We start from the raw sequence: 21,776 nt of genomic DNA, 5'->3' as shown, positions 1-21,776 counted from the left end.
GTTCTCGAATGCTCTCGAATGTTCTGAAATTTCTAAGAGGCGAATCTTCACAGCCGTCATATCTTCAAAAGCACGCCCTTCAGGTAAAAACGAGAACCTTTATGCATGGGGGATAGAGGGCTACCACACCGTATAACTCTCTTCACCGTCCCGGGACTCGTTTCTTTATTTTTATAATATATGTTGATTATCGTCTAAAGGTATCCTACATCTGAGATTCATATCATCAAACTCTTTTTGAAATATCAGCAAATTTTGACACAAGCCAAGTACTGGGGTCAAAAAATAACAGCCGATTGTTTGATTTGTTACTCTGCGATCTTTCTAGTATCCGTTACTATTTTCAATGTGAGTCCATTTAATTTTTGCACATTAATTGATCGCTGACGATGCAAAGCATATCGCTGATGCAAATCCGTCTTCTAGTATTTATCTTTCACCGATGCGGTATTACGTCGCATTCAGTATTCACCTTCCCCCCGGCCTGAGTATTTGTACGAGCGGGACGCAAAATGCGACTGCTCTCATAATATCACACCATAATCAGCAAATAGAAATACTTCATCATGAAATATTAACTCTGGAACGAGGCTGTCGTGTATGACTGTGACACCCGAGAAGGTTAATTAAACGAAGTAAATTATCAGTGCGTCGAAGGTTCATCTATAGTGGAATACGTTAATGACTCATTGTTGTTATTAAAATTTATATGTTCAAGTGTTGTGCACAAAAGGTGTATTTATAAAGGAACAGTGAAATAACGATGTTAATTTAGTGCGAGAGAAAGTAAGTAATTAGTGTGAATGTACGCTGGTTTATGCTTTCTCAGTATGTATCAGTGACAAATAACTCAACTCGATAAGTTTTGCATCACCCCAGTTCCCAGAACTCCTGAAGACGGACGTTGACTGTGGATATTGTATCACAGACACAGTCGCTTTGACTGTTTAGAGATGTCTCTAAACCAGCCCAAAGATGAAAGCAACCATGCATGAGCAGCGCTTATTAGATGAAGAGGGTCTGACAGTCAATCAGGTCCAGTCATTCCACCAGGAAGGAGGAACACGGCTCGTGTTGTCTGTAGTTCAACGAGGCCTAGATGGTCAATACCGCGGTTACGTAGCGTCCGCATTGTTACTTTTTGTCAGGACGGGCTCTCAGCAATGGAACCAAAGCGACGTTGTTCGGACATGGAGGAGATACAGAGAGACAGGAACTGTCGATAACACGCCTCGCTAAGGCGGCCCAAGGGCTACTACTGCAGTGGATGACCGCTTCCTACGGATTATGGCTCGGAGGATCCCTGACAGCAACGCCACCATGTTCAATAATGCTCTTCGTGCAGCCACAGGACGTCGCGTTACGACTTAGTCTGTGAACACTAGGTTGCATGATGCTCAACTTCACTCCCGACGTCCATGCAAGGCCCATCTTTCCAACCATGAGTCCATGCAGCGCGGTACAGATAGGCCCAACAATGGATCGCTCAAGATTGACATCACGTTCCCTTCACCGATGAGTGTCGCATATGCCTTCAACGAGACAATCGTCGGAGACGTGTTTGGAGGTAACCTGGTCAGACCTCAGAAGTTGAGTCCCATAGCGCTCACAGGCATTTGAACCATTTTGAACCTGACTCTATTTTTTATCGATGACAATGAAGGATCACTAACGGCGCAAGTGAAGGAGCTGATAGAACAAAGTGATACCCGGCGAATGGACTCGCCTGTCCGTTCCGCCGACTAAAATGACATCAGGCACGTGAGGGATGCGCTGGGGAACCGTACTGCAGCACGTCCGGCAGTTGCCAATCGCTGGTGGAGGAATGGTTCGCCCCGCCACGTGAACTCTTCTGCCGACCTTATGGCTAACATGGGAGCACGTTACAGAGCACTCGTTGTCGTGCACATGTCAACCAAGTACCACTTTTTGTAGTGTCTAGGTGAACATCGTCAGTCACAGTGACTTCAGTGTCAGCTAACTGCTGTACTATTCTGTATCAGTTCTTTCTATGTATGGTCCATCTATCATCGAGCTGTTTTACTTGGCAATGACACATCTGCTAGGGTTACTATCGTTTTTGAGTTTTACCCATCATCCTCGCAGAATAGCTGGATTATTGGTAACCAAGGATTCTGCAAATACGCGGTAGAGAGAGAGGGGGGGGGGACGGGAGGAGGGGAGAAAGAGAGACAAAAAAGCATTGTATCTCCGACCGCATATACATATATATATTACTCGACACTGTAACCCAAATCTGTTCTGCTGAAAGCTCTTTGCTTTCCAAACTTTGGGAAGTAGTAGTACGGACTAAAACAAGAAAACATGTCCAGTAAATACCTGCTCTAACATGCATACCTTAAAAGTTATGAGTAATTGTTCATTACAAGAGTTGTGTTTCCAAGTAGCGAAGATGAGCACGTGCTCATAGCTCTTAAGGTATCCATTTTAGAGCACATGTTTACTGGACATTTTTTCTTGTTTTGGTCCACATTACCATTTCTCAAAATACGGAAAGCAAAGAGTTGCAGTAGATGAGATTTGCTTCACAGTATCGAAGATGAAAAATTCGTCGTACCTCTTAAGGTACGCATTTTCGACCCTATGTTTACTGACACTGTTTTGCTTCTAGTATCGTGTACTTTCAACTGTATGCCTTTACGCCATTAATTATGATACACCCTGTATATAAAGGCTGATTATAATTAAACTTTCAAAACGCTGTAGAAATAACGCAACTGGTCACATTGACACCAAATTGCAACGGACTATTATCGCAGAAAGTGGAAAACGTGTGGCAGAAGTAAAATAAATAGCTACAAAATGTGGCAATAGATGGCGCTGTAAGCATCATAATTAATAGTGGTCGACTACAAATGACACATGAATCATTCAACAATGTCTAAGGTGGACGTTTGACGTTAAAACATACAACAATGCCTAAGGTGTACGTTTGACGTTAAAACATACAACAATGCCTAAGGTGTGCGTTTGACGTTAAAACTGTCCTGCTCAGTGTGCATGGGTGTACAGGTGTGATACTGTTTGTTACGTAAGCAACAAATAGATGGCGCTGTAAGCATCATAATTTAATAGTGGTCGACTACAAATGACAAATGAATCATTCAACAATACCTAAGGTGGACATTTGACGTTAAAACATACAACAATGCCTGAGGTGTACGTTTGGCGTTAAAACATACAACAATGCCTAAGGTGTACGTTTGACGTTAAAACTGTCCTGCTCAGTGTGCATGGGTGTACAGGTGTGATACTGTTTGTTACGTAAGCAACAAATAGATGGCGCTGTAAGCATCATAATTTAATAGTGGTCGACTACAAATGACAAATGAATCATTCAACAATACCTAAGGTGGACGTTTGACGTTAAAACATACAACAAAGCCTGAGGTGTACGTTTGACGTTAAAACATACAATAATGCCTAAGGTGTACGTTTGACGTTAAAACTATCCTGCTCAGTGTGCATGGGTATACCGGTGTGATACTGTTTGTTACGTAAGCCCATCTGCCACGGCAAGGTCGTAGCACATCGAGTGGGAAAAATGGGTTTCTAATTGTCTTGGGGCCAAGAAACGCATAAAAAGCATCAAACAAAATCAAATCTGATTATTAATTCCCGTGTGACTGGAGAAAAACATGTTCAATATGATGTCCACCGTTTTGTGCAACAAGTTGAAATCGAGAAACAGCGTGTTCCACAACTGATCGAAGTGTTTCCGGGGACACCTTCAGAATGTGTTGCGCAATGTGTGCCTTCACTGCAGCTATGTTTGCAATCGGAACACTGAATACATCTTTCAGATAGCCCCACAGCCTGAAGTCACACGGATTATCAGATGATCGGGACGGCCAGGCTGTAGAGGAATGGCGGCTGATGATTCTAGAATTTACGAAATGGGCGCTTCAGCAGCTGCTTAACTGGATTTGCAATGTGCGGAGGTGCGCCACCTTGCGTGAAAATGACCCCATCCACACATCCACGCTGTTGTAGAGGTGGAATGACGTGGTTGCGCATAGCGCATACCAGTGACGGTACAGGTAACAGGACCGGAAACACATGTCTCATCGAAAAAATATGGCCCTACGATAAATGATGCCGTAAACCCGGACCACAGAGTGACCTTTCCAGGACAAAGTCGTACTGGTTGATTCTCGTGTGGATTTATCGTCGCCCATATTCGACAATTCTGTGTATTGACATATCCTGTCAGATGGAAGTGGACATTGACTGTCCACAAAATCTTCCACGGCCAATCATTGTCCAATGCCATGTGATGAAGAAATTATAAAGCAAAGGTCTCTCTTGCTGGCAGGTCAACAGGAAGCAACTTGTGCACATGGGTAATTTTGAATGGATAGCAAAGAAGGATATTTCGAAGGATTTTACGCACCGTGCTCAGTGGCATGTCCAGTGTTCGGGCAGTTCTCCGTGAACTACACTTGTGCACACCACCACTCGTCTCCTGCATTGCTGTGGCCACTGCTTCCACTGACGTCGAATCAATTCTTTTCCTCTCTCTACCAGTTTGCACGCCAAAAGAACCCGTCTTTTCGAATTTACGAATCATTTTTTCCAGACCCACGACAGTCATCGGACCAACGCCTTTTTTCAAACCGTTCAGTGTCCGGAACTTCTGTAGAGCGACGTGTGCACAGTCATCACTTTTGTAATATAGCTTTACAAGCAGAGCGCGATCCTGCATTGAGACAGTCCTGGCGAACGTCGCAGACGAGAAAGGAGGAAAAGCCGTGTACCCTGCGTGTTTATACCAACTTCAATGGGTCGCGCGCATGACAAGTGTTTTCATTTACGTCTTTTGACACGTACAGCGCCACCTGTTGAACAATTTTCACACTATTCGTTCTCTTGTGCCATACATTTTCCCCCTCCTCCGATAATATTCCGTTGCAATTTTAATTCATTCTGACCAGTGGTTTTATTCCTCCTGCGTTTTGAATGTTTAAGTTTAATTATGATCACCCTGTGGACGCTGCAGCTTGAACCAGTCGTTCTCTGTTTGATGTCTCGACTAACGACACTATCTACAGTCTTTATCTACATCTAAATTTACATAGATACTCAGCAAGCCACTGTACTCTGCGCATCGGAGGATACCCTGTAGCACTAAGAATCATTTCGTTCCTGTTGCACTCGCTGATGGAGCAATTTGTCCAGAACCTCGGCACCAGTTATTCACTTTGCTGCGTGTGTCAGTGGTACGGTATATGGCATCTTGTCAAGATTAACGAGGAGATCCGCAGTGTTTAAAGGAATTCCTAACTCACAACAAAGCCGAGTACATTATTGCATGCAAAAACGAAGACGACACGGGCGAAACACACTCTTCAACATTTGCCAGGGTACAGCACATCGTAATGTGTAACGTGTTGCAGTGGCCTTTCATTTTCTTCCAAGGTAGGCTATGGGAGAAATTTGAACCCACTTAAATGGGGGTTTAATCGAAAAGTTTAGATTGCCTGAAATTAATTGTCCCTACTATGAAGCTGGAGCATGGTCCGCAAATTAGCAACTTGAATGTAAGAAATTTTGATACTTGCCTGGTCTGCGAATTGTAGCTAACGCTCGGAGAAACCGTGCGATAGTGCCAGAATGAAGAACAGCTATGAAAAGAGCCCATGAAAGTAGCTCACAGCATTAAGGAAATGTCATTAAAGTGCGCAAGGAGCATTATAAACAACCCGATATTGTATTTTACCCCTTCAATTCCCTTCATTTTTATTATTTATTGGAATCCTAGTTAGGACCGAAAAGTAAATGGAGAACATTTCTTACTGAAGTCATTGGTGAGGCTCGTATACGCCAATACGCATGTATCTCGTAAATCGGTCGGTTGTGGAGCCATGTTTACAGAAACGTTTGTGCTTCTGATATCGCATACATTCACCCGCGGCAGTCTTCGCTTTTAATTACAATAAATCCTGTATATTGTGCAAACGTCTAATGAATTTTCTGGATACAGAACAACTCTTGTGCACGAATCTACAAAGCTTCTGTAGGCACCGAGCACTCGAAACAGAGCCGTCTCTCTTCATTCATGTCATTCAGAAGGCAGTAGACAGAGGAACTCAGATTGACGTCGTGTTCCTTGACTTTCACTAAAATTTCAATACAGTTCCGAGTCGCCTAGCAAACAGAAAAACTTGCTGACGAAATGCATACGAATTTCTAGTGAAGAGAGCTTAGTGTACCGGAAAGGCGTCGCCAGGAACGAAGGTAACGTCTGGTGTTCCTCAGAGCACTGCTGTATGATGGAGGTGTGGCTACGATATATACACGACTGTTACAATAAGAAAGCAATATTTAAATTGCGCTCCTTTCGTGCTGTGATTGAACAGGATGCTAACTGCGGCAGGTCGATGGGAGAGGGACAAGAACAAATTGAGCGCTAAGCGTTAAATCAACGCGTTCTTAAGGTTAACCAACACTATGGAAAAGGCAGAAGTCCGCTTGCTGCGATTCGTAAAATTCATACAATTTTCGGTAGAAATAATGTTCCAAATTCATTGACTGTGAAAAGAATAGTGGAACAGTTCGAAAGTAGTAGTTCAGTAGGTGATATCAAACACACGACACCAGCTCTTAGTGTTGTTCGGAAAGAACATACAGCAGGTGGCAATAGTATGGCCGTAAGTTTATTCGCCATCACGTGCGAGAACTGGACAATTCAACAGCCACTCTTCACGTCGTTAAAAAATTTGCATCTCCACGCTTACAAAATCCTGATTACTCAACAACTGCTGACTGCACAGTGAACAGAGTCCGTAGTGTCAATTACTGAACAACAGATGAGTGCTGAATACTGTGAACAAAATCGTCTTCAAGGACGAGTCCCATTTTCAACGCGACAGCTTCGTTAATAGGCACAACTGCATTTAGAGCTCAAATAATCCACGAATGAATCACTTATTAGGGCGAATTATGTTCTGAGGGAACGAGGCAGCAGACGGACGTTGCTGTAAGGTGACAACCCAGTTCTTCGTGCCTCGACTAGAACACACTGCCACTGAATACTAGTGATTTCGGAAGTACGGCTCCACGTGCTATACCGGCCGTGAAACGTTGGCGGTCTCGGCAAGTATCTTTACCAGTCGTTTCACAGCCCCGTTTTTGGGGCCAAAATTGCCCGATACAATCTTGTGATTATGGACTTTTTTCCTTGGGGTTTGAAGTCTCAAGTGCACAGAAACAAGCCAACGACCATCCAGGCATTAAAGGCCTAAACTGAACACAGTATCTACAAAATACCACTACATTTGCCGAAAATCATTATTGAAAATTTCGCCAGCAGTCTACACATGTGCCATCAACGCCGTAGTCGCCAACACGGAATGTATTGCTCCGTAAATAATTCCCAAATTTCTATATCATAAATCAATAAATAACTCGACGGTGAGCTACAGAAAACCATGTTTTATTTAGAATTCAAATCTTGCGCTCTTTTTGTAACACACAAACGACGTGTCGGATAGTTTTTCTCCCTATGAGGCAATTCCCAGACGACATAGCCATGTGCAGGGAATCGGTCACAATGTTCTGCTCTTCGGGAAAGGATTTCTCAATCGTATCTAAGACAAAAAATTTGAATGATTGCGTTTAATGCAATCAGTTACTAAGTACACTGCTGGTAACGAAGTGCTCAATAGCTTTACTGAGTGCTATTCTAACACCCTCTATATACTCCGAATTTTTAATCTGTTAAATTCCAATGAGCTGCTTGATTTTAATGAAAAGGGTTGCAGCGTAGCGCTGTACTTCAAGGTCGTAAAACAGTCGTGCAGTAACAAACCACGATAAATACTGTAGTTCCTTAGTAATGCAAATAGACTGGTTGCTCTTTTGTCTAACATTGCATCATCTCCGATATGGGATTTGAATCTAAGTTATTTCGGGTTTGTACTTATTGCTCTGGCATAGATCCGTTCGCCCATTTTGTGAATTCTGTGTTAAGTAACCAGTCCGTTATATTTAAAATTGTGCTCTTGTTGGGTTGTACTGAGAATGAGCAAAGTAATCATCTCTTTGTCTCCGTGTACTTCCCGCAATGGGCCATCTGGAATTCGGCCAGATTTCGAACGTAGACCTTTTAGTATTTGCTACATCATCGTAGCAGGAAATTCCCTGAAATTAATTGTACCTACTATGAAGCTGGAGCATGGTCCCCAAATTAGCAACTTGAATGTAAGAAATGTTGATACTAGCCTGGTCTGCGAATTGTAGCTAACGCTCGGAGAAACCGTGCCAGCCTATAGTGCCAGAATAAAGAACAGTTATGAAAGGAGCCCATGAAAGTAGCTCACAGCATTAAGGAAATGTCATTAAAGTGCGCAAGGAGCAACACGATATTGTATTTTACACCTTCAATTCCCTTCATTTTTATTATTTATTGGAATCCTAGTTAGGACCGAAAAGTAAATGAAGAAATAAATAATCCCTACTATTTCAGGATCTGTTCTGACGTTGCGCTAGATGTGGTACAACCCGCTTTATTAACATAAAAACTGCAATCACAGCCCATCGGTGTCATGTAGACCACGGTGTTCATCGTTAATAAAAGTTATTCTTTTACTGAAATGCCGTAGAACACAAATCTCCTATCTTTGTGGAAAATCTTGTTTTCAGAAGAAATACCGCGATTGGTAAGAGCTTCATAAATTCACACACTATTCTTATCTGCTCTAGTTCGGCAGGGTTTAACATTGCTGCACTAGACTTTTCAACAAAACATACACAAAGCAGGTAACGGCCACTCGCAAAAGCTATCACTCATCTAAGCCACATGCACAGTTTGATAATCTCCGCGCAGAATCCGCGGCTATGTAGTTGTTAGCATACGCTAAAGATGGCACCAGAGGTAGTTGTTGCTAGCGCTGCCTGGCGAGCAGTTGCCTCAACTACGTGCTCGAGTGCTTTTCCGTTGGTAGTCCTGTGGCGCCTCCACGAAGAGTGACAAGTTTCCCGCTTTATTTTCAACACGCTGCGCCTGCGTGTCTGATTCAACCGAGAGTGGACAAAGGAGCGAGAGGGGCAGCAACTAAGAGCACTATTCAAGTAAAATGCGTAGCGACGTGTGCAATATTTTATGAAAATTTTCAGAAGAAACATGCCCGTCTTCGTAAGTATGCTGCTACAGAACGGAAATAACCAAGCACCAGTTGTTCGGAATGAGTGATTTATTTTTACAGAACATGCTTCGCGACTATGTATCAAGTTATATAAACAAGGAAACACGCACCATGTCTCTGCATTATTACACATACTGACGTACACGTAATGGAAACCTGTCTATATCGTCGTGTAATACGGTATTACGTATCTTCAAGTTAATGTCCCATCAGGAACAGTCAACATTAATAAGCAAGCAGAAAATATACGTTGTCAAACAACAAGATTATTTTTATACATATCAACGTGTGAAGTTGGTAATTAAAAATAAATGAAAATAATTAAAAATGAAAGTTGATATAGTGATGTAAAGTATGTAAGGTACGAAGAAGATAATAATAAAGAAAATGGTTCTTCAGCAGTGACAAAACATCGTAAAAACGAGGAGCATTCGTTAGTAAACACCACGGACATACTGAGTAAATTGCATTTAGAAGGAAAATGTTGGTTGCTCAAAAATTTAGAGGAAAAGTCAGCGTGTAAAAGGAAAAGATAGAAGCGTCCAATGAGGATTTCTGGGCCCACTTTAGCAACGTTCTTGTAATAGAGCCACCTATCTGACCTCCCGTCTGTACATTATAATGCGCGTAGAGATCACATTTTGGAATGTGAATAAAGCGTTTATCTCGAGGATTCGACTGTTTGCCAAGGGTTGTATATGTGGGACGATGTATCAGTGAATGTTATGTTCTCGAAATATGCAAACACTGTAACATAGATGCAAGATTGCGTTTAGGATTTACTTTGACATGCTGTATAAATACAGAGGTAAAAAAAAAGAAGGGACTTTTCATTACGTCACAAATTTGAAGCCGACGTTGTCACAATGAAGTGCCCGAGCCCAGTTTTGACCGTTGGGTATATCTATCGCCTTTCGTTGTCGTATTCCAAATACCATCGCTGCTTTGGCTGTGTGGTTGTTTCGTTTATGGGTGTACTAATCGATCTGATCGTAATCTAAAGTTGAAAGAAAACACATTTCATTTGTACGTGGAGCCTTTCAAGCAATATTTTCTTTTGTATACATAAATTATGGTCGCGCTATTTACTTTTTTTTATTCTTCACTGCCTTCCAGAATGCAAACGTTCCGACACCTGAACCATATGGTATCAAAGACCCCGTCCCTACTCAACACGACGAGAACGGAAATGGCACAGAGTTTTGAGCTTTCCCCCGCACGTCGTCTCAGCTCTAACCAAGCGACCAATGAAAAGTCAGAACTGGAAGGTGAATCGAAAAGCTGTGTTTCATCCGCGTTAATGTTTATATTCGTTTTCTTACTAAAGTTGTTTTTCGGACATTGAAGATTTGTCACAAACATATCACCATTGGTAGAATATCTTATAATGAAACATCAGTTAACGACGCTTCGACAGAAAAAGTCAGCGGGCGATCCCAACATAGACAATAACTGTCAGAGTGTGGCCGTGTGGTTAGAGGCCTCGAATTCACGTTTGTGTGGTCACAGGTTCACCACTCGCTATACGCATTTTCTTTTTTAATCTCTGCGTTCGTAACGGATTCTGAGAGTGTCTTTTTCGACTATGTCGTGATCTCCATAGGTGTGATTAGACAGGAGCCTAAGACTACAGCTTAAATTGCTGTGAGTGAACTAGCAGCAGCGACATTTATAGAGGAAAGTGCCTAAAGACCCCTATTTTGTTTTTATTTTACAAATAAAAAAGAGTAAAAAAACTGTTTTAAAAGGATGTAATATTTACTTCTTAATGCGTGCACCATTTACATTTTAGTTATAGGATACAAACGAAAACTTATTATGAAAAACATATTTTAAACTTTAAAATTAGCTAGTCCCAAAAACAGCTCCCAAAATCGCATTCCAAATACAAATAATTAGAATAGTACTAAACAAAATTATAACACATATTATATCGGTGATAACATAATGTAGTTGCAAAAAAGGATAATACAACGTGTTCCAGAAAATTATGGAATTTGCGTGTGTTTTCTTTGCTGAACCAACGAGCCCTGCTGTAGGATATTCCTGCAAGATTTATTTCTGACAGTTTGGTTTTGTGTCGATTAAGAACTACCAACATTCTCCCAGCAGTTTCTTCTTTGGAAGGCAGTTCAAAGTTACTTCTCTCTGCTAGTTGCATAGCCATCCTTCACAAGTCGTTGCGGATAAACATGAAGAAATAAGCTTCCATTGCAAGACAATACTAAACCAGCTCTTCTTCAAGATCTTTACCCAAAGGTGTAGGTCTGGCTCTCTTTGTTTTTGCTGCTTGCTCAGATGTACTGGTTTTCTTGGTTCAAATGGCTCTGAGCACTATGGGACTTCTGAGGTCATCAGTCCCCTAGAACTTAGAACTACTTAAACCTAACTAACCTAAGGACAGCACACACATCCATGCCCGAGGCAGGATTCGAACTGGTCTTCTTGTTGGACAGCCTGATAAGAGCTGTTTTTGGAACATTAAACTGTTTACTAGCCTTCTTCAAACTCACCTGTTTCTGAAATACATGAACAGTATTAGTCATCTTAGACAGACTCCACTTTCTTTGATCAACTCTTCCTATTGCCCTCTAGGTATCATCAAGAGAATAAGAGTGTGTACTACTACAGGAAGACTTTAAACGTAAAAAGTAAGGGGTTCAGTTCAAGCAAATTTAGAAAGTCCAATTTATATGACTGAAGCCTACATTTGGTAACAGAGTTACTTTTTAAACAAACATCTAAATTGAAATGTAAAAACGTTTGATATAACAAACGGGTCCATGTACGATAGGTATGCCGTGTGTGAATACTGTATCAACCATTACGACGATTAGTGTTACACGTTTACACTCTGCTTAAAATAACTGCACATAGTATAATTTATTTGGCGCCCATTTGATAGCATTCATGATACAAGGCTTATTTTTAAAATAGATCAAACATTTCTGGTAGAAACTACTCTAGGAGCCTCAGATTTCACTTACACACATTTCACGATTTCACATATACGCATAGGTTCTCTGATTTCGCTGTAGAAAACAGCAATACGAAAAATACGCCACAAATAATTTTCACAAAAAAGTACAAATATCGCAAATAAATATAATTTTCTGAGGAAACATTTTTCACATATAAGCAGGCAGATTTTTAAAGAAGCAGCAGTACCTTAGGTGGTAAAACAAAAGCTATTTCCAACTTGGAAACTAACTCAGTTTGCAACCACGCTATTGAAACATAACGCTTTGCCGTTGGCACTACTGTTCTGACACTTCATTGGCCGCTTGGGCTGAGCTGGTACGACGTGGTTGAGGTAGTGAAAAACCCTGTTCCGTTTCCGTTCTCGTCACAATGCAAGGCTACGTGATCTCTCTCGTTGTTGGTGCAGCATCTCGTGCCCTAAATACCTCTCTCATGCCGTAAGTACCTCCGGCCGATAATTGCTCATTGCCCATATTTACTCCCTGTTTAAAAACGATTCTGGCTAGAACAACCGGAAACAGCGGTTATGTGTGTGTGTGTGAGTTTTTTGCGCATATATTGTGTGAATGTGTGTGTGTGTACGCTTTACTTCCTTTTCTGAAGAAGGCTTTGGCCGGAAACTTACGCGAACATTCATTTCTTCGTGCCTTCCTACTGCTCGGAGTATGAGCATCAATCTAACCGGTCCACTTACAGTGATTCCCTCGTGACGTTTGTTGTAAATAATCCACTGCTCTTCAACAGGAACAATGATGTACATAATTAATACCAGGAGAAAAAATTACACTCCTGGAAATGGAAAAAAGAACACATTGACACTGGTGTGTCAGACCCACCATACTTGCTCCGGACACTGCGAGAGGGCTGTACAAGCAATGATCACACGCACGGCACAGCGGACACACCAGGAACCGCGGTGTTGGCCGTCGAATGGCGCTAGCTGCGCAGCATTTGTGCACCGCCGCCGTCAGTGTCAGCCAGTTTGCCGTGGCATACGGAGCTCCATCGCAGTCTTTAAAACTGGTAGCATGCCGCGACAGCGTGGACATGAACCGTATGTGCAGTTGACGGACTTTGAGCGAGGGCGTACAGTGGGCATGCGGGAGGCCGGGTGGACGTACCGCCGAATTACTTAACACGTGGGGCGTGAGGTCTCCACAGTACATCGATGTTGTCGCCAGTGGTCGGCGGAAGGTGCACGTGCCCGTCGACCTGGGAGCGGACCGCAGCGACGCACGGATGCACGCCAAGACCGTAGGATCCTACGCAGTGCCGTACGGGACCGCACCGCCACTTCCCAGCAAATTAGGGACACTGTTGCTCTTGGGGTATCGGCGAGGACCATTCGCAACCGTCTCCATGAAGCTGGGCTACGGTCCCGCACACCGTTAGGCCGTCTTCCGCTCACGCCCCAACATCGTGCAGCCCGCCTCCAGTGGTGTCGCGACAGGCATGATTGGAGGGACGAATGGAGACGTGTTGTCTTCAGCGATGAGTGTCGCTTCTGCCTTGCTGCCAATGATGGTCATATGCGTGTTTGGCGCCGTGCAGGTGAGCGCCACAATCAGGACTGCATACGACCGAGGCACACAGGGCCAACACCCGGCATCATGGTGTGGGGAGCGATCTCCTACACTGGTCGTTCACCTCTGGTGATCGTCGAGGGGAAACTGAATAGTGCACGGTACATCCAAACCGTCATCGAACCCATCGTTCTACCATTCCTAGACCGGCAAGGGAACTTGCTGTTCCAACAGGACAATGCACGTCCGCATGTATCCCGTGCCACCCAACGTGCTCTAGAAGGTGTAAGTCAACTACCCTGGCCAGCAAGATCTCCGGATCTGTCCCCCATTGAGCATGTTTGGGACTGGATGAAGCGTCGTCTCACGCGGTCTGCACGTCCAGCACGAACGCTGGTCCAACTGAGGCGCCAGGTGGAAATGGCATGGCAAGCCGTTCCACAGGACTACATCCAGCATCTCTACGATCGTCTCCATGGGAGAATAACAGCCTGCATTGCTGCGAAAGGTGGATATACACTGTACTAGTGCCGACATTGTGCATGCTCTGTTGCCTGTGTCTATGTGCCTGTGGTTCTGTCAGTGTGATCATGTGATGTATCTGACCCCAGGAATGTGTCAATAACGTTTCCTCTTCCTGGGACAATGAATTCACGGTGTTCTTATTTCAATTTCCAGGAGTGTACATTCCTTAAGGTACATTAAAGTCGACTGCAGCACAAACAAGGATTCACAGTGCTGCAACAGACAGCTTCGATCATTTACCCCTGACATGCAGCAAAGTAAAATCTGAAACAAAACTGAAAACGTTTCTCTTTGACTACTCCACCTGTTCCATAGAAGACTGTCTATTATTGTAATGTGTAAATGGTGAGGGGTAGGAATTACTAACATCTGGCTTTAATTAAAAAATGGAGCTATATTTACAAAAAAATTTATGTTAGTATAAAAGACTCGTAGCACATCATTAAGATTTATCGTGCAAGTGATATATGAAACCGTAACAAACACACTAACTACTGGTATATCACAAAGCATAGTATCGATTTCTATACTCTGAAAACTTCAAAATGAAATTCAAAAGTAAAATTAAGGGGATGATCAGAGTAGATTTGCATTTCAGTTGTGATGTATTTAGTTATTCCTGAAAAACTGTGGAGAGAAATACTGTATCCCGGGAATAGAAGCAAAGAGGCTACTGTTGGAAAGGTAGGTCTATATGTTACACTGGTTAACCTGTTATTTATAAAAAAAGACTTACATACCTGTTAAAGCAAAATTTCCATTTGAGACCATTCCATTAATCACATTTATACTTTTCACAGTGCAGAAAAATTTTTACTCTGTTAATTGCTGTTATTGGTCACACACTGAATAGCGCAAAATAGGTAAGATTTCAAAGTGAGAGGATTAAATTACAGTGAAACTAATGCACTGACAATCTAATACAACCAGACCGCTATCCCGCATGGAGGTAAACCTCTATGCTGCTCTGTTTCTTTAACGTTCCAACAATCGTCCAAATTGTTGACATGCATAAGGTAGGATAGCATGCCTGTCGTCTTTTCCCATTGCACACGTTTATGGACTAGCAAAGGACACGTAGGTACATTTTTTCCAAACATTTTTTGTAAACGTGAACATTAAAAATGTTATGCATACAAATGAAAGCTGAAAATGTAACGAACGTGAAGGAGTACCAATAAGCAAACAAGTATTTGTTTCATAGTTCCAGCTTCATTTTGCTATCGACATATTCAGTAAAAGTGGATTTAAATGGATTACGAAACCCTGTTATCACATCACTTCCTTCTCTTCTTGGTTATTCGAAATATATCAACAAGAAACAAGTTACATTAACGACGCGAAATGTGTTGTATTAGGAGTGACAGGGGAAATATGGTGCACTTAAGTATTTTTTTTAAAAATTTCTGTATTTTCGAACTCAGCTGAAATGATGAACATCTTATTTTGTCTATCAATCAATTCCCTACACGTTTCTGGTTCCTTACTTGATATATTAAATCTAATTACATTTTTACAGGTGTTTTACAAAAATGTTACCTTTCACGGTGTGACCCCAAGGGGTGGGGTAATACCCTCCACTGTAAAGCGTAATGCAATATACCATATAAAATGATAGAAACTCTGTAAAAATAAAATAATTGAAAAAGATTCGAACATTACAATTTATTTACAATTCAAAAATGTAAATATCACAGAGACCAAAAAATCAATAAATCCTTTAACTGGTAAAATAACATTGTAATATAATGAAATCAACTTATTTCTGTTCACATTTAGAGCCTGTATCAACGGCAATAGTTAAAAACACACTTCTCTGCAGTGTCACATCCACTACCCTCTGAATGAACCCATCCACAGCTTGTCACACATCGAAACTACGACTTCCTGTTTTTCCCAAACTCTCCATAGAGTAGGCAAACGGAATAGGTGTTTCTCTGAAAGGGCCAGTGCCATCCATCTCATCGTCACTATAGAGTTTGTACTACGATTGGTCTACATCATCATCCGATGAAGACTCAAAAGAAAAGTCCCGTCACGATTTTATTATGCCAGACCAAATTTCTGAACTTGTTTTTCACTTAGGCTTTAACTGTGATTTTCATAAACATAATTCAACTTCTTTCCTTTCTTTCTTAATTTTGCATTTTCACTCTCTGTGGCTTTCTCCAAACTAACTTTTTCAGGACTCAAAGTGAAAACTGAGGAATACTGTTATCGGGCACGTTTCTTCAATTTAAGAGAGCCTGGAGATGGAGAAATATCTTCGAACCGTAGTCCAGCTGCAGGCTAGACTTGTAAGTCTTCATCTACAACATCTAGGACACTAGTCGCTGTTTTTGAAGAACAAAGTACTATTGTCTCATTGCTTTCATCATTTTTAGCTCTGCCATCCTCAACTAGTGGTCTTAAACCAGTCTCTTCTGCTGGATGCAAAAGCATGAAGTCGTCATTAAATTTGGTAGGATCTAGAGGGAAATTCCTGTTTTACTGAAGCCAGAGATTGCCTTTTCAATATTTGCAAACCTCTTGTAAAATACAGGACAAATGTCAAAGACTGTTATTTTCTGGTGGAGCTCAGACTTCTTAAAACTATCACATTCGTGATTAAGTGGAGCCTTCAGGCTGCCGAAAACGGCCAAATATAAAGGTTGTACAATGTGACAGCTGTAAGGCGGTGTGTTACCACTGCTGTTCAATTGTACTAGCAAAAACTGTAGTCTTCTAGGAACAAAATCAAAAGAATGGTAAGGATCTTAGATACATTGGTAAAGTTATCAAAATGCTTCAGCCACTTTGGAAAGAGATTTTCTGTCGTCAAACCATTCTTGCGACATCGCGTGTTGAATTGGGTGTCCCCCCACCCCCCTCTCTGTCGGTCAAGGGTTATCCTAAGGGAGGAAAAATAAAACATGCGAGGTATATTTGTCCTACTGGCATTTACTGCACAGAACACTGTAATGCTCTTCCCATACTCCCAGTTCGTTTTCAGCCCCTTTGGATATTTAAGTTTTTCCAGGATTTTGAACTTTTGATATCCCTGTCTAATCATAATCGTAAATTCAAGAGGCATCGAACTTATGGACGTCTATTACAGTGGTGAGATTCGAGGAAAAAAGTTAAACATCGCTTGCGTTAAAAGCTGCGATCCGGTTAAGACTAGTAGCCTCAGATTTCCGGTTGCTGGGTGACGGATTTATTTCCAGAAACCCAGAGTGCCAATCCTGTCCAGCTATTTTGGATCGTTTATTAAAATTATGCAGGGTAATATGAGACGTAAGGAAATGCATTTTTGATTGGTAATGTTTTGGCAGTGGTGTTATTGACAACTATATATTTTTTCGAACTGGTTGTCATACGAATAAGGTAATATTATGTAAATACATTGTTTGCTCTTCAACAAAATCTTTCTTTTGCTAACCATACGCCTCCTAGTAGTTAGAGTCTATAGTAGTTACAATCTTGTTATTTAGCTGGCTGTGGTTAGTGCTTGCTGTAATTGCTGTAGTCCGTGTTATGAAGATTTTCTGTGAGGTAAGTGATTTATGTACAATAAATGGGGTTCGTGATTGAAATGCGTTTAGGCAATTAACAGAGTTTGAAGTAGTTTCATATTTCTTTGATATCATATTTTTTGGACTTTTATTATTGATAGGATTTCTTGCAATTTAGGGCCATTCTTTTGTGTTAATTTTCGGAAGTCACGTTGCCACTGTAGAAAAGGCATACTGCGTTGGACTTGTATAAATAAATGAATAGATTAAGCCTGAGTTGTCTTTGCCAGGGAAAATTCTGTAGGTCAGTGTTTAAATTATAAAAAATGTAATGGCTTAGTTTCACTTGTCGACCCTTAGCCGAGGATACTTCACTGGAATCTTCTGATTTCCATGTAGTTTGAATAATTATCGCATAACTAGAAATTAGTTATTGTTTGTATTGTTTACTATTAGAGTGTACGTGTTACAAGGGAATTTCATTTGTACACACACCAATCAGTTTTACATCACCTCGGTTCTGCAACCTGTACAGAAAATTAGAATAGAGATCAATATGAACGTCATTTCCACCCTTTTTATTTCTCATGAAAACCACACATTGCATGTTGTACCATGGTGGTCCAGATTGTTGTACACATCGTTACCTCTAACTCCCAGCAGCACGTCCTCTTGCTTGATGCTTCCTGTATTCATCGTGGCATACTATTCACAAGTTTATCAAGGCACTGTTGGTCGAGATTCGGCGCAGATCCCTCAGAGTGGTTCGTGGGTCATGTCGTCCACAAACAGCCCTTTCCAATCTACCCCAGGATGGCATTCACCTATTGTACAGCCCTGACGGCGCCTTCCATGACCACCAGCGTCGTACGTCGGTCCCACATAATGCCACGCCAAAACAGCAGGGAACATTCACCTTGCTGCTCTCGCTGGACATTGTGTCTAAGGCGTTCAGCCCGGCCGGGTTGTCTCCAAACACGTCTCCGACGATTGTCTGATTGAAGGCATATGCGAGAACGTGACGCCAATCCTGAGTGATCCATTCGGTAAGTTGTTGGGCCCACCTGTACCGCGCTGCATCGTGCCCTGGTTGCAAAGATGCACCTCGTCATGGACGTCGGGACTGAAGCTGCGCATCATGCAGCCTATTGCGCACGATGTGCTGTGGCTGCACGAAAAGCATTATTCAACATGGTGGCGTTACTGTCAGGGTTCCTCCCAGCCATAATCCGTAGCTCGTGGTCATCCACTGCAGTAGTAGCTCTTGGGCGGCCTAAGCGAGGCATGTTATCGACCGTTCCTGTACCTCCGTATCTCCACCGTGCCCGAACAACATCGATTTGGTTCACTCCGGGACGCCTGGTCACTTCCCTTGTTGAGAGCTCTTCCTAGCAGAACGTAACAATGTGGACGCGATCGGACCGCGGTATTGACCGCCTAGGTATGGGTAAACTACAGACATCACGAGCTGTATACGTCCTTCCTGATGGAATGACTGGAACTGATCGGCTGTCGGACCCCCCTCAGTCTAATGGGCGCTGCTCAGGCATGGTTGTTTACATCTTTGGGTGGGTTTAGTGACGTCTCTGAACAGTCAAAGGGTCTGTGTGATACAGTATCCAAATTCAACGTCTATCTTCAGGAGTTCTGGGAACCGGGGTGATGCAAAACTTCTTTTGATGTGTGTAGCTGTAGTTTCTTAGAGTTGTTCTGTATTGTCATGAGCAAAGTAGTTGTGGCATGCATGTGGATTTGCACTAAGCATCTCGCAGTCGCTTTTACAACTAATTAGATATTTATTATTTTCAGCGTTACTTTAGTGTTTCCCCTTTATTTGATTTTCGAATTGTATTTTGGTGTTAATGTGCAAAGTAGTGTAATGTTCATGGAGGGTGAAAAGAGTAACACTAGGCTGCAAAGCAAATTGAGAAATGATAGTGACGACGAGCGTAGCCTGTTACCACCACCTAGGAACGAACTGACAAATGTTCAAGAGAATAATTTGGTAATAGTGCATAGGGACATGGACCAGACAGTAAATAACGCGGCAGAAATTGAAACAATAAACGAACAGTGAACTTTTGTCGATCGATCGGTCGGTAGCCGTTCGCCCCAGGAATGCCAAACAACAGAACAAAATCTTGCATTTACCGTAGATTAGGTCAAGACATACTCTCTGCTTTTCCAAATACGAATACTGCCGGTGCAAACGCACTGTCGAAAAACACAATGGAACATGTTTCAGTCAATGCATTGTAATTTCAATGAATTAGAAAATTTGATCAAACAGAGGAACAAACACAGCACTAACATCAAAAGTTAAGCATAATGGAACAAAATCAGAAACTAACACAGCAACAACCTCAAAAGGTAGACATAATTGACGAAATTAAACAAACACTTGCACACCGCTGAGACACAAAAAATCGAATGGAAATATCAAAACATTTCTGAAAAGGTAGAAACACGTATTCGTGAGTATTTTCTATTTTTTCGCTACATGAAGACATTATAGTACCATGAAGGAGCTATAAAAAAACTGCAGACCATTGTAAACGAAAATCACGACTCCTTGCAGGCTAAAACTGACTATTGCGGCTACCGATACGGTCATGAAATTTGTAAAAATCATGAAAAAGGACACAGTAGATACGACTGCGACACAAATCGACACTCTAAAACTTGGCTCAGAAAAACACGCAGAGGAAATAGCACATTATCGGAAAAGTAGTCGAACTTTCGGATCAGTTAACAAATTCATCTACGAAGGTAGGTAATGATTTGAATGATACAAGACCGGTAGCCTTTACTGACAGAGGAACACGAGGAAATTAGGAAATTTAAATAGAGTCAGAAACAAATTAATACGCAACACAAAAGAGAAATACAGAAAGTACAAGATCAGTTGACACAGGTGATACAATAATTACAAATTTCATAGAATACTCGCGCTACGACACAGGAAGATGGGTTTAGAAGTAAAGAAAAGTCACACAGTAATAATATATGGTATTTCCGAGATCTTGAAAGGAGTCGGCAGGGTGCACCGAGGCTTGAGATGGAACCGCCGACGCGATGTAACAATGAGCGATTTGCGACTCGGCGACACGATGACTTTGCCTATAAGTTCTCCATCACAACGCGTAAATTCAAAATAAGAATTCTAGCAATGCTTGGCTTCATCAATTTTCTTGTTGTTTTCCTCCTTATTGGTTATTAGAGCATGGATTATAATTTATGTGTGGCTATTTAGAAAATGAACCAGTTGTAAGAATGCGATCGGTTATTCGCGACTGTTACAGTGAAGCAGATTTTTATCATGCCTTCCTTTCTACAAAAGTGATCTCAGGCTACACAAGATCTAGTAAAACACAGCATTACAATGATCAAGCATTTCGAACACTTTTGAATTTTCTAGCCCTGTGAAATATTTTTCAGATTTGTCACACAAGAAGCAGTATTTGTCAAACCCGTACAGCACTTATTCGCGTTTGCTTAATTAAATTTCCTGAACACTTAAGACATATTATTTTGGTTGGACATTGTAAAGACGATATCGAAGCTTTTCAGGGACTTTTGCAAGAACTGGATATCGACACGGACAATCACGTGACGCGAAAACCGGAAAGCAACAATTACACGTCACATCCATCACAATTTTGTGACGACAGAACAATAACCGTACACAAATCTACTGTTACAACGCAAATCGTGACCGAAGCAGGTACCACCCGTATGACAACCACTGGCAGAATAACAATAATGAAAGAGAAAGATCATGTTTCTGTAGTACTGACTATGACAGAGACAATAGGGGAACCAGAATAATTATTATCAAAGGAGACAAAATGACTTTAGACGCAACAGTACACCTTGTAATTACGATTCCGGGAGAAATTCCCCACCATTTAATCGACAAGAAAGAAATTACAGAAATTACCGATCAGACGATAGACGCTACAGGCATGACAACAGACCTGAACTTAATCAGAACTGGCGTGATTCAAATAGGACAGGGCCCTCTCGACAAGTTGAAATTTTAGAAATTAGCCCTCAAATCCCAGTAACGACCGGCGACAATAACT

The sequence above is a fragment of the Schistocerca gregaria genome, chromosome 1, assembly GCF_023897955.1.
Source record: "Schistocerca gregaria isolate iqSchGreg1 chromosome 1, iqSchGreg1.2, whole genome shotgun sequence".
In the NCBI taxonomy this organism is placed as follows: domain Eukaryota; kingdom Metazoa; phylum Arthropoda; class Insecta; order Orthoptera; family Acrididae; genus Schistocerca; species Schistocerca gregaria.
This window is presented reverse-complemented; position numbering follows the sequence as displayed.